This window comes from Equus caballus, chromosome 14 (genome assembly GCF_041296265.1).
Source record: "Equus caballus isolate H_3958 breed thoroughbred chromosome 14, TB-T2T, whole genome shotgun sequence".
Taxonomy (NCBI): domain Eukaryota; kingdom Metazoa; phylum Chordata; class Mammalia; order Perissodactyla; family Equidae; genus Equus; species Equus caballus.
In genome coordinates this window covers 10613992-10629143 of record NC_091697.1, presented here as the reverse complement: position 1 = coordinate 10629143, position 15152 = coordinate 10613992, and the positions used below count along the sequence as shown (strand labels likewise).

At 37.2% G+C, this 15152-nt stretch overlaps 1 long non-coding RNA gene across 1 annotated transcript; it reads left to right on the top strand.

Annotated features, from left to right (window-relative positions):
* The first annotated feature begins 1321 nt into the window (after positions 1-1321).
* On the top strand, positions 1322-14772 carry LOC138917529 (uncharacterized). The gene is made up of 3 exons (XR_011425729.1): positions 1322-1448; positions 1964-2124; positions 12994-14772. It is a non-coding gene; the product is annotated as an uncharacterized lncRNA (long non-coding RNA).
* Positions 14773-15152: the final 380 nt, after the last annotated feature.

Sequence of the window (15152 nt, the reverse complement as noted above, 5' to 3'; positions counted from 1 at the left end):
TTCTAACTATTTCTTCCATTTTTTTCTCTTGTGAGCCAATATAATTTTTTACCACACTTTACAATGTTATTTACAGTAGGTTCTGTTTATTACATTTCCCAGAAGCTTCAATTTATATCTTTCAGTTCAATTGTATTTAACATTTGCCTATTCTCCCTTGTACAACTCTTCCAAAAGAATGTCACAGAAGATCACAGACATACACTTGAAAGCTCTCAAGGTCCTTCCATTCTCCCACTCCCGGGAAAAAGTTGTACAGACACTGCTGTGTAGGAGCTCAGCTAAGCCAGACCGTCTGTACAAAGCTCTGTAGCAAGAGGGCCCTTCTTATTCCAGAGACTTAATGTTTACAGCGGCTCAAAATTTCCCCTAATGATTTTTCCCATGAAGAACTGACTGAACCTAAGGCATCTTCTATATACCTTAAATGAAAAAAGAACATCCATATTTCTCAGAGCTACAAACCTGCTAGTGGAAAAGGCAGCCCCTCTCTTGCCTCTGGAGAGCTAGTCTAGGGGAGATGCTAAGATTCATATCTACTTCCACTCCTTGTACCCCTAGGACCCTAGAGATCAGTGCTTGCCTTATTTTGCAGAGGACTTAAATCAAGCAATTAAAATTATTGTTTTCTGATGTAATTCTGGTTTCTTGAAAATCTGAATAAAAACAACAGCAGCTTTAGAAACATTTTATATAAAAATTAACTGAAAGTTTAAATGTCTTCTCCTCATGCACCATGATCAGTCTCATAGTCTCCTCAAATTCAAATTTCTGTATAATAAAAAGTCATAGCAGAAGTTATCTTTTTTATTTACTCAAAACACATCGCTCTCTTTTTAGTACATTGTTTTATTCTTTTTAAGTTTTTTCTATCTTTATGAGGTATAATTGACAAATAAATATATTTAAGGAGTACCACCTGGTGTTCTGATATACATATGCCTTGAGAAACAACCACCACAGTCAAGCTAATTAACCTATCATCACTTCAAATGACCTTTCTATTTTTTTCTGGTGAGAACACAAGTTCTAACCTCTTAGCAAATTTCAAGTATGTGACACAGCATTATTAAATATAGTCACATTTCTGTATATTAGATATTCAGAATGCAGTCAGCTGTGTAACTGAAACTTTGTACCCCTTGACCAACATCTCTCCATTTCCCCCTCCTCAGTCCCTGGCAACCACAATTCTACTTTCTCCTTCTGTGAATTTGACTGTTTTGGATTCCAAAAATAAGTGAACCATGCAGTATTTGTCTTTCAAAAATATTTCTTAAGTATCTACCATGTCCCTGGGCTCTGTTAATCATTACTGCTCCTGCTTACCTAACCGCACTGAAGGAGCGGGATGATCCTGCTCATGACCCTCAGCTACTTTATTATGTTCCTTCCAAGGGTAATAGGGACAAGGCATCTGCTCATGTATACCAATCATAGGACTACAGGTAAGAATTGGGTTTCTCATTGTCTCACAAGGAAGCTATGTCTGGCTAGAACCAGTATACTAGCGTTTCTAAAGTTATTGCAAACATCCTGGATACCTGATAAATAATATAGTGTACTCACAGCATGATAACATATTTGATTTCAATTAAAATACCACATTTCCACAAAACTTTTGATTCTCTCCTTTCTATATAATGACAGGACCAGGAAAAGAATTTGCCACCCCAAAATATGCCTCTTTGACATAAGGGCTATTTTGGGCTGATGGTTAGTAAAAAATAGCAGGTGCAGGGAAAGCTCTGAAAACCTAGTAGAAGTTACCCTTTTGTAAGGGAAATTTATAAGAGAAATCACCACTTGTAAGGGTGCCTCCCGCTCTGTGCCAAGAAGAGAAGGATGACTCTAAATCTCTAGAAACTTTTATTAGTGGAGATAGCTTTAGCTGCATAACAACTTTACCCTGGTTTACTGTTCTTTTCCTAGTAACCTCCTGTAACTGACCCTATCTCCACAGAGGGTGGTAAAGCTATTTTTCAGGGGCAAGAGAGGAAGCCAGCCAGCATCATGCACAGAAGAGGAAATTTTGATCTTCCAGTGGAAACGTATCCTGCCAGCATTTCTGCATACCAGCCAGTCCTCCCTGATCCCTTAAACCTTACTCCATACCTTGGACAGGTGAGACAGATTTGAGAGCCTGGCCTCTTGTCTTCTTACCAATTAATTGCACAACAAAGCCTTTCCTCTTTCAAAGACTGATATACCACAGTTTCAGATTCTGTGTGCATCAGGTGGCAAGCCCTTGCTTGGTAACATCTATCATCATTGACATTTCTTTAGGTTACATTTTTATTATTTCACACTTACTGTTCAATAGCCTCCAGATTGGTCTTTACACCTATAGATTCACCATCTTCTATCTGTCTGCCACACTGCCACTAAAATAACTGTTTTCAAATGAACTTAACTGATATTCAGACATTTTGTTGAATATGCATAAAATATCTCTGGAAGTGTATATTCGGTACTTTTCACTGGCTGAGGGGAAAGAAGTGAACCATGGGAATATATAAACTATTCCAACAAAATACATTCAGAATAAACTAAATTAAAATAAATAAGTGAAAACTATAATGAGCAAGTCAGTTGTAGGATTGTAAATATGAATGATTCATAGTCACTTATAGGTACATATCCAAGTTCCTAAAATTTCCTCCCAGGTTTTCTCTGCTACACTTATCCACCTCATACTTTAAGTACAAATTTCAGTCTCTATAAGTGTCTGCATCTATATTTATTTATATCTATCTTCTATACATCTATCCATCTATATTTATGCTATTTTGTATATCTGCATATTTATGCAATGTCTCGTCAATCTGGATACCCTTAACTTACCACGTATCTCATTCATCCACAAAGCACTTCTAAGTTATGAACCCTTCCATGAAACCTTTCTAACTATTCCAGACAAAAGTTATTGTTCTTTGAAAGTCACAATTTCTGTGAATCATCCTTTGTTTAGTTATTGCTTGGGTCACAGTGTGATGTAATTATCAGTTTATATATTTACATGGCTTTCTCTACAGCTAGAGTGTGGGTTCCTGGATATCGTGCACAACCTCTCTTTCAATTGCGTATCCTCCTCATATATTTCTATGTCTACCCAAGAATAGATGCATACACATAGAGGTATTATTGAAGCAGAACCCTTAGCTTTATTTTCTTCATCTGAAATATTTGGAGTAAGTCTGAGTCTCTTCACATCAGAAGTGAGATTGTACTCACTGTTCAAGTCCATGTATTTATTGCAGCTACCAAACTTGGATCCCAATTTTATCATCTAGTCTTCTGATCCTTCTTCTATACTATACTGACCTTCAACCTTTGATGCAAGGATCAAATAGTCATGGGTTGGAAAGCCTGATTTGCTATTAAAATTAAATTTACAATCTATGAAGCAGTATGAATTCAATTATTTATTATTTTTCCTGACAGAATTCTACAGAAAAACATTGATATCCAAAACTCTTCAGATTTGGATGTGGACATCCTTTGGAGGTCTTAATCCTGCCTACTACAAGTTTTTTCAAGGGCATCTTATTTTATGTCATTCATGAGACCTTATATTTAAAAAAAAAATGAATATAGAATTTCTCAAACCCTCTAGAGTGAGTGAGAAATTAACTCTCAAAATTTCATGCAAAAGAGATTCTTGACGGATAAAACCTAAATCTACCTACACCTGACTCTAACACAGAACCACAGTCTTGCTACTTAAAGTGGAGTCCACAGACCAGGACCTGCAGCATCAAGAACACCTGGAAGCTTGCTAGAAAATGCAGTCCTTGAGCCCAGTGGAGACCTGATGAGTCAGAAATTACATTTGAAGTACAAACCTTAGTGATGTGTATGCACAATGACATGAGAGAACTGCTGGATAGAGAAGGATTTCTCACCTTCTCACTGTTCACCTTTGGGGCTGGATAAGTATTTGTGCAGGGTGCTGTCCTGTGGATTACAAGACATGGATTTGTTCAGACATTGCCAAATATCCCCAGGGGCAAAATTACCTCTTGCTGAGAACTGTTGTCCCATATTTGAGAACTGCAAGTATCCTGACAGAATTTCAATCCCTTATTTGGGATCCCTTATTTTCAAAATATTATTTTATTTTCTTAGTGCAGTAACATTGACTTATAACATTATATAAATTTAGGGTGTACATCATGATACTTGAATTTCCTTGTAGTTTATATCACATTCATCACCCAAAGACTAATTACAATCCATCAGTACACACACCTGTCTGATCACCCCTTTCACTGTCCTGCCTCCTCTCTTCCCCTCTGGTAACCACCAATCCAATCTCTGTCTCTATGTGATTGTTTGTTGTTGTTTTTAACTTCTACTTATGAGTGAGATCATATGGTATCTGACTTTCTCCCTCTGACTTATTTCACTTAGCAGAATACCTTTGTGGTTCATCCATATGGTCACAAGTGGCTGGATTTCATCATTTCTTATGGCTGAGTAGTATTCCATTGTGTATATATACCATACCTTCTTTATCCATTTGTCCATTGATTGGCACTTGGGTTGCTTCTGATCCTTGGATATTGTGAATAATGCTGAAATGAACATAAAGGTGCCTGTATCTTTATGCCTTCATGTTATCATGTTCTTTGGATAAACACTCAGCAGTGGAGTAGCTGAATCGTATGGTGGTTCTATTCCTAATTTTTTGAGGGATCTCCACACTGTTTTCCATTGTGGCTGCACCAGTTTGTACTCGCACCAGCAGTGCATGCGGGTTGCCTGCTCTCCACATCCTCTTCAACACTTGTTGTTTCCCATCTTGCTAATTACAGCCATTCTGATGGGAGTGAGGTGGTATCTCATCATACATTTAATTTGCATTTCTCTGATAGTTAATGATGTTGACCATCTTTTCATACGTCTGTTTGCCATTTGTATATCTTCTTTGGGGAAATTTCTGTTGAGATCTTTTGCCCATTTTTTAACTGGGTTGTGAGTTTTTGAGCTGCTGAGATGTATGAGTTCTTTGTATATTTTGGATGTTAACCCCTAATCAGATATATGGTTTGCCAATATCTTCTCCCAATTGTTAGGTTTTCTTTTCATTTTGTTGATAATTTTCTTTGCTGTACAGAAGATTTTAGTTTAATGTAGTGCTATTTGTTTCTTTTTTCTATCGTTTCCCTTGCCTGGTCAGACATGGTACTTGAAAATAACTGCTAAAACAAGTATCTAAGAGTGTACTTCCTGTGTTTTCTTCAAGAAACTTCATGGTTTCAGGTCTTACAATCAATTCTTTAATCCACTTTAAGTTGATTTTTGTGTATGGTGTAAGATCATGGTCTACTTTCATTCTTTTGCATGTGGCTGTCCAGTTTTCCCAACGCCATTTACTGAAGAGACTTTCCTTTGTCCATTGTATGTTCTTGGATCCCTTGTTGAAAATTATCTGTTCATGGATCTGTGGGCTTATATCCAGGATCTCAATTCTGTTCCATTGATGTGAGTCTCTGTCTTTTTGTGACAGTACCGTGCTGTTTTGGTTACTATGGCTCTGTAACATCTTTTGCAATTAGGGAGTGTGCTACCTCCAGCTTTGTTCTTTTTCCTCAGGATTCTGTTGGCTACTTGGGGTCTTTTGTTGTTCCATACAAATTTTAGTGTTCTTTATTCTATTTCTATGAAAAATGTTGTTGGAACTTTGATAAGGATTGCACTGCATCTGTAGATTGCTTTAGGATTTACGGACATTTTAATTATGTTAATTCTTCTAATCTAAGAGCATGGGATATCTTTCCACTTCCTTTTGTCTTCCTCAATTCCTCTCAACAATGTTTTATAGTTTTCACAGTGCATATCTTTCACCTCTTTGGTTAAGTTTATTCCTAGGTATTTTAGTCTTTTTTTGCAAGTGTAAATGGGATTATATTCTTAATTTCTCTTTCTGCTACTTCATTGTTAGTGTATAGAAATACAACTGATTTTTTTTTTAAAGATTTTTATTTTTTTCCTTTTTCTCCCCAAAGCCCCCGGTACAGGGTTGTATATTCTTCGTTGTGGGTCCTTCTAGTTGTGGCATGTGGGATGCTGCCTCAGCGTGGTTTGATGAGCAGTGCCATGTCCGCACCCAGGATTCGAACCAACGAAACACTGGGCCGCCTGCAGTGGAGCACGTGAACTTAACCACTCGGCCACAGGGCCAGCCCCACAACTGATTTTTTTATGTTGATTTAGTATCCTGCAACTTCCCCATATTCATTATTTCTAAAAGTTTTTTTGGTGGATTCTTTAGGGTTTTCTATACATAAAATCATGTCATCTGCAAATAGTGACTGTTTCACCTCTTCCTTTACAATTTGGTTCTGTTTTATTTCTTTTTCTTGCCTGATTGCTTTGGCTAAGATTTCCAATACTATCTTAAATAAGAATGGTGAAAGTAGGCATCCTTGTCTGGTTCCTGTTCTTAGAGGGATGTCTTTCAGTTTTTCTCTAATGAGAATGATATTAGCTATTGGTTTGTTATATATGGCCTTTATTATATTGAGGCTCTTTCCTTCTATATTCATTTTCTTCAGAGATTTTATCATAAATGGATGCTATGTCTTGTCAAATGCTTTCTATGCATCCATTGAGATGATAAAGTGACTTGTTTTCTTCATTTTGTTAATGTGCTGTATCACATAGATTTGCGGATATTGAACCATTCCTGTATCCCTGGGATAAATCCCACTTGATCATGGTGTTTGATGTTTTTAATGTATTGTTGTATTAGATTTGTTAGTATTTTGTTGAGACTTTTTGCATCGATGTCCATCACTGATATTGCCCTGTAATTTTATTTTCTTGTGTTGTCCTTTTCTGGTTTTGGTATCAGGGTAATTTTGGCTTCAAGGAAGGAGTTAAGAAGCTCCCTCTCCTCTGCAATTTTTTGAAAGAGTTTGAGAAGGATAGGTATTGAGTCTTCTTTGAATGTTTGGTAGAATTCACCAGGGAAGCCATCTGTTCCTGCACTTTTATTTTTGGTGAACTTTTTGATTATTGTTTTGATCTCCTTACTGGTGACTGGTCTATTCAAATTCTCTATTTTTTCCTGATTCAGTAATGAAAGGCTGTATGATTCTAAGAATTTACCTATTTGTTCACAATTATCCAATTTGTTGGTGTAGAGCTTTTCATATTGCTCTCTTATGATCTTTTGTATTTCTGAGGTGTCCATTGTATTGTCTCCTCTTTCATTTCTGATTTTATTTATTTAAGCTCTCTTTTTTTCTTGGTTAGTCTATCTAAAGGTTAGTCAATTTTCTTTATTTTTTCAAAGAACTACTTCTTGGTTTCATTGATTTTTCCTGTTTTTTGTCTCTTTATTTTTGCTCTGATTTTTATTATATCCTTCCTTCTACTGATTTGGGGCTTTGTTTGTTCTTCTTTTTCCAGTTCCTTTAGGTGCACTGTTAGATGGTTCATTTGAGATTTTTCTTTTTTGTTGAAGTAAGCCTGTATTTCTCTAAACTTCCCTCTTAGAACCACTTTTCCTGCATCCCATAGATTTTGGCATGTTGTATTTTCATTTTCATTTGTCTCCAAGTATTTTTTGATTTCTCCTTTGATTTCTTCATCTACCCAATCAGTGTTCAGTATCATTTTGTTTAATCTCTACATATTTGTTGCTTTTCCAAGTGTCTTCCTGTAGTTGACTTCTAGTTTCACACTGCTGTGGTCAGAAAAGATGCTTGCTATTATTTCAATCTTAAATTTGTATAGACTTGTTTAGAGGCTGAATATGTGATAGATCCTGGAGACTTTCCCATGAACATTTGAAAAGAATGTGTATTCTTCACTTGTTTATTTAGGAACAATAACCCAGAACTAACATCTGCCACCAATCTTCCTCTTTTTTGCTGAGGAAGACTGGCCCTGAGATACCATCCATGCCCATCTTCCTCTACTTTATATTTGTGATGCCTGCTTCAGCACAGCTTGACAAGAAGTGCATAGGTCCACATCTGGGATCCGAACCGGCAAATCCTGTGCCGCTGAAGCAGAATATGTGAACTTAACCACGGCTCCACCAGGCCAACTCAAATTCTTCAGTTTTGGGATAGAATGTTCAATATACATCTACTAAGTGCATCTTATCTAATGTGTCATTTAAGGTCAGTGTTTCCTTATTGATCTGCTGTTTGGATTATCTATCCATTGGTGAAATTGGAGTGTTAAAGTCTCCTACTATTCTTGTGTTACTGTCTGTTTCTCCTTTTATTTCTGTTAATAATTGCTGTATATATTTAATTGCTGCTATGTTGGCTGCACACTTATTTACAAGTGTTATATCCTCTTGTATTGTTTCTTTCATCATTATATTGTGCCCTTCTTTGTCTCTTATTAAAGCTTTTGTTTTAAGTCTATTCTGTCTGCTATAAATATTGCTACTCTAACTTTCTTTTCTTTGTCATTTGCATGGAGTATCTTTTTCCATCCCTTCACTTTCATTTTTTGAGTGTCTTTAGGTCTGAAATGTGTCTCTTATATGCAGCATTTACGTGGGTCTAGTTTTTTATCCAATCAGCCATGCTATGTCTTTTGAAGGAGCATTTAGTCCATTGACATTTAAAGTAGCTATTGATAATTACGTATTTATTGCAATTTTGTTACCTTTTGTCTGGGTGTTTTAGTAGTTCTTCTCTGTTCCTTCCTTCTTCACTTATTCTCTTCCTTTGTGGTTTGATGTGTTTCTTTAGTGTTATGTTTGGGTCCCTTTCTGTTAGTTTTTTCTGCATTTATTATAGGTTTCTGGTTTGTGATTGCAATGAGATCCATATATGCTAATCTACGTATATAGCAATCTATATTAATTTGATGGTCTGTTTAGTTGGAACTTTTGCTAAAATCTCTACTCTATTAGACAATCCTCCCAGATTTATGTTTTTGATATCATATGTAACCTCTTTTTGTATGTGCATCCATTACCTTCTTATCATGGAAGTAGGTAATTTTAGTAGTTTTGTCTTTTAACTTCAGATCTTCAATAGTTGGTTGATCTGCTACTTTTACTCTACCATTGTCTTCACCAGTGATTTTATTGCCTTTTTATTTTTGATAATTTTCTTATTGCTATTTGTGGTTTTCTCCTTCCCACTTAATATGTTCCTTTAACATTTCTCGTAAGACTGGTTTCTTGGTGAAAAACTCCTTAATTTTTGCTTGACTGGGAAACTACTTTTCTCTCCTTCCATTCTGAATGATAACCTTGCTGCATAGAGTATTCTTCGCTGTAGGTTTTTTTCCTTTCACCACTTTAAATATATCATGCCACTACCTTCTAGTCTGTAGAGTTTTGGCTGAGACATCAGTTGACAGCCTTATGGACTTTCCTTTGTATATCACTGGTTGCATTTCTCTTGCAGTTTGTAGGATTCTCTCTTTATCTTTAATTTTGGACATTTTAATTATAATGTGTTTTGGTGTGGGTCTCTTTGGATTCATCTTGTTTGATGCTCTCAGTGCTTCCTCTACTTGGATGTCTATTTCCTTCCTTAGGTTATATTCTTCAAATATATTCTCTACTCCTTTCTCTCTCTCTTCTCCTTCTGGGACCCCTATAATACAATGTTAGTGTGCTTGATTTTTGTCCCAGAGGTCCCTTAGACTGTTTTTGTTCATTTTAATTCTTTTTTCTTTTATCTGTTCAGCTTGGGTGATTTCCTCTAGTCTTTCATACAGCTCGCTGATCCATTCTTCTATATCATCTACTCTACTATGTGTCCCTCTAGGCAATTTATCATTTCCATTATTGTATTCTTCATTCCTGATTGGTTCTTTTTCATATTTTCCAATTCTTTTTTGAAGTTCTCACTGAATCAATCCATTCTTTCCTAAAGACCAGTAAGCATCCATATGACTTTTGTTTGAACTCTTTGTCAGGTAGTTGTTTACTTCTGTTTCATTTAGTTCTTTTTATGGGATTTTGTTCTGTTCTCTTATGAGTTCTGTCCTCATTTTACGTCTTTGTTTGTGCTTATATCTATGTATTAGGTAGGTCAGCTACATATCCTGATCTTGGAGAGGTAGCCTTGGATAAGTGATGCCTTATGAGGCCCAGCAGTGTGCTTCTCTTGTCACCAGTTCCAAATGTTCCAGTGGTGACCTCCATTGGCTACATGCTTCCTTCTATTTTGGCATGTTTTCTTTTGCCGCAGGGAGGCCAGGCTGTCCCCTTGGCTGGTTGGTTGTAATGCTCAGCTGCATGTTGCTACTATGGACCCTCCAGTCAGTTTATAAGGCATGGAGAGCCCCCAGCACAGTTGGATGCAAGGTCTAAAGACACATTCCTTCTGTACGTTTTCTGTTAAGTGAGTAGACCCACAGTGTGGCTAGTTGTTATGCTCAGGGGCTTTCAATTGCTGTAGGCCTCTGTCCTGAAAGTCTGTCATCAGCTCTCTCAGGATTGCAGCTTAGTGGGGCTGGCCCAGGCATGGGAGCACCTGATTGTTTCAGGCTTTGGAAAGTGGAGCCAATTCTCTATGTAGCTGTTTAAGAAGCACAAGTCATCTGCAGCTGATAAGGTCCACAGGGGCACACACACCATCAACACAGTCCTGCCCTGTATGTATGTCCTGACCCCCTGATGCAGACCCACACACATGACTGCAGAGGCCACACACACTCCCCCAATGCCCCACACACTCTGCCCACTCCTGGCACATGCCCTGCCACACAGAAGAAGACCCACTCTCCTGCCTGCAGAGGATCCAGGCACCCAGCATATGCAGGCTTACAAGTTGCCCAAGGGCTTGCTGTTGGGTGGGGTTGCTCTCTAGGGTGGGCTGCTTGACCTGGCTGAGATGGATTAACTTGGTGTTATAATAGGTGGGGCAGATCCTGGGCTGACTGGAGTTCTTACTCTAATGGCTTCTGTTATCATCTGTGTCAGCACACCTTTACTGGGTCACAACAATGGTTACCATCAATTTCTCAGTCCCTGGAGAGATCTCACCTCTCACTGAGATGCAACCAAAGCCTATCACGTGAGTCTCTTTTTGCCAAAGGACTGTGCACCATTCTTTCTGGTGACTTTAGGTTGCTTTCTGAAATGGGTAAATTTGTGCATGGGCCCTTTAAGAGCTGGATTCTTTCCACTTATGTCCAACAGGTTTTCTAGAGGGATTCCCCCATTGTAGTTAATAACCAGAAAATCCAGTTATTGTGAGACTTGTCTCAGTTGTGTTGAGTCCAAAGGATGCTTATAGTGGTAACCTTCTCCCCTCACATCACCCACTCCTCCAGGGAAAGCTGCAACCTTAGGATTGCTCCTGGCCAGCTGTGAAACACTGTGGCTTGTGAAGGCCTCTTCCACCTCAGTCAGGACTGTATCTTGTTGCAGGGGTACTTTTTATCCAGTTTTCAGTTCTCTCTCAGGGGTAATTGTTCCAAGAACAGTTGTAACTTGGTTGTGTTCATGGATGGAGATGAGTTCAGAGTCTGCCTACACCACAATCTTGACATGAACCCCATGATGAATGTTCTTATGTTAAGGTCATCTGATTAGCAATCTTAATTCTATCTGTTACATTAACCATCCTATTCAAAGATTCTGGGGATTAAGATGCAGACATATTTAGGAGGCTGTTATTCTACCTGAAGTATATATTTTTTAAAAATATGTTACTTGGTGTCACTCAAGGATCCTTATATAAAAGAATCAAACACAGACTTTATCACAGCCTTTGGAATTATCGAATACAATATACTTTCAAAATTATATATGGATACAATATTTGATTCAGAAGATTTAAAACTATCTACACCTGACTGTAACACAAGACCACAGCATTGCTGCTCAAATACTGGTCCACAGACTGGGACTTGCAGCATCAACATCACCCAGGAGCTTGCTAGGAATGCAGAATCCCTTTGCCCTCCAGGACCTGCTGAATGAGAATCTGCATTTGAGATAGAATTCTGGGTTACTTATATGTATATTGGAGAAGTGCTGGCCTAGAATAGATTTTCTCACATTCTCACTTTAACATTTGGGAAAAGATAATTATTTGTGTTGGATGCTGTTCTGTGTATTGTAGGTATTTAGCAGCATCCCTTCAGACACTGCCATAAATCACCAGAGGCAAAACCCTCTCTGTTTGAGAACCATTGGCTCAGAGCTTGAAAATCAAAAGCATTCTGCCAGAATTACAATCAATGCTTATCCCTTATTCTGTTTATAATTTTGGACAGATCACTAAACTCCTACAAGCTCCATTCCTGTAACAGGGAATGGAATTCATAATAGTCCTTCTTCACAGAATGGATTTTCCAAAAATTAAATTAGACAATGTTTATAAGGTGTTATGTTCAGATTATATAGCATACTATTTTATAAATACATCTCATAATTCACAAAGTTTTCATAATGTGGGGCTAAAGACAGTTCTTATCTTATAAGTATGGAATTCTTCATTCATTTCACAAATATGTCATGAAACCAAGGAGTATAGTGCCCAGAGCTTTAAAGCAACACAGTTCTCTCCCTAGTTGAGGGAAATAATGACTTCCTGAAAATATCAGGAGTTGTGGCCCACCATAAGTCCACACTTTGAAGATCCGAGTCCCTAATCCAGGCAGTTGTTTCCTCAATCTAGAATCTGAGGAACTTGAACTCAGGGTTGAGATAGGATGCTGGGAGATTGGACCTCTGAAAGGCAGGAGAGTTCATGAAGAAGGAGTAAGAAAATCAGGATTCACTTAATTTCTAACATGATTACTACTGAAGAGAGAATCAGCAGGAAAAATTTCCTTTCTGTCCAGACCAGTGTCCCACAGGGAAATCGTGTATTCCTAGGTGTAAGTAACAATGAAAACAGTGTCTAATGAGCAGATATAGGGAGCTGTAAATATCTCTTTTGCTGTAGTCCCTCATGTATGCATCCTTGGGCTGGGCAGGGCATGTCTGTTTCTTTTGGAGTCCTAAATATGGCTCAGAGACCAATGTTTAACTCCTTCCTATCTTGTCAGAGGACAGGACTTCAGTCTCCAAAATCAACTGTCCAGAGAGAAATTTGGACTTCCACACAGACTTCTCCCTCTCAGAGACTGCGCCCAGGGGAGTTTGAGAGCACAGAAGGTACTGCAAAGATTGAGAGAGAACAGAAAATGAGAATTTTTACCTGATGTCACCTGAACATTCTAGCCCAGAGACAAGAGACTTCCATGTTTGTTTGCTTGATTAAATGATTAATTTATAATGAAATTATATAATATTTAAAGAGAGAAATGACTGTTGGGCTCAGCAATACAAGAACCATTGTTGATAATTAAGTGATGGGCATGGAAGTCCATTTAGGTGAGACTGAAGAAAGAATGTGAGGCATAAATTGGTTCCAGTAAAATTAGAACATATCTGAGGAGTTTTGCAGCAAAGTGTGTAAGAAAATCAAAAGGTAGGTGTGGAGGGATTTTCAGTAAAGTGAGAGTCTTTAAAAAAATTTTAAGATGTAGTTTATTTAAATATGTTTTGTATTCATTAAAAAGATCTAGATCAGTGGCGGTCGATATTACCTTGCAACAGCAGTTTATGAGACTTGCATTTCAGAGAATCTTCTTTCACTGTGAGTACTCACAAAAATATTATTTAACACATGAAGAAGAGTGCTAAAGAGTTTTACTTTGCAATTATGTTATTACTACTGGGGATGCATATATATTTTGTGTTTATCAGATTTTCATTTTGTTGAAAATTGAATGTGTCAGTTCTTTGCACAGTTTATAGACTGGAGTCTGTGTTTATTGTTGGTTTTGATTGCATACTTTCAAACAAAAATTGGAATTTTTTCCACCAATTTTGCTGTTTGGCATTGAATTTCTTTATGTACAGATACAATTGGGGGAATTATGACAATTTATAAATTTTGTGTTGTCAAATCTATCTGTCTTTCATATTGTGCCACCCTTCATTACTTTTTAAATGTAGAAAGTTCTGTATCTTCTCTATCTTGTGAAAGACATTCTTTTGCATACAACTAATAATCACCTCTATCATGTTCATAAGCATATTTAAATCTATCTGTTTATATGGATAGGAATTACAACTTTATATATTGCTTCTTCCACTGCTTTTCAAAAATTATCTTTTATATTTTCATTTCCAGGACCTTGACTCTTTATCTTAACTTAGAGACCCATGTCGATGTGATTAAAGTATTGTATTTTGCAGCTTTTGTTTTAGAAGTTACTCTTAAAGTTTAATTCAGTTTTGCTTAACTGTTATTTGACTCCACTCGATTTAGCCTGGTCTTAGTTTCCCTGCCATTGTTTTTATTTTACAAATTATACATTTTTAAAAATGTTTTTCTGTATAAATGCACACATTTATGAAACCACAAAAGATAATAAAATAAATGAAGTCCTGCAAATGTATACTTTACATCATAATGAAGAAGGCCTAGTACAATGAAATAAATGTGATATGATGTAGTGATCTCAGGGTTAAGTACATGAAGAAGGAGGATAAATAGCTGTGCCAGGAGTAGGATTCTATGGTATATCTAGGGAAGCCTTTGCCTACTGGACTAGGAAGAGAACCAGGACTAGTCTATTCATTGGATGTGTCATAAAACAGATCAAAACTTAAAGCCCAACAATAACAAAGGAAAGAATGCCACAAAAAAAATGAGAGAAAGGACAGTCTTATCCACTATCACACCATATAAAAACAAGTGTGGTCAGATACACATGAGATAGGTACAGGGATAACTATTAGATCAGGGGCCATCAGAGGTGGATGCCATGATGAAGCAAGTGGAACAATAGGGTTGCAGCTCCTTGACTCTGGGGAACTTCAGCACCTACTCTGCATGCCTGTTCTCTCTGGACCCAGCTCTACTGCTGGGCTCTTCATTCATATTGTCTTTCTCTCACTAGCAGGTACTGGTGTTCTTTTAAAAGTATTCTTGCATTTTCTGCAGTGGATAAGAAACTTTTTCCCTGTGTCCCAAATAAGGCATGTCTTTTACATTATGATCCAGCATATGTGCACATACAAACAGAAATAAACACGTATGCACACATACACACACACTCAACTGAACAAAAAGAATCATGAAATAATTTGGCACGTACTTTTATATGTTTGATATACTTTGATATTTTCTTTTGTGCTTTGTTTATTCTATTGT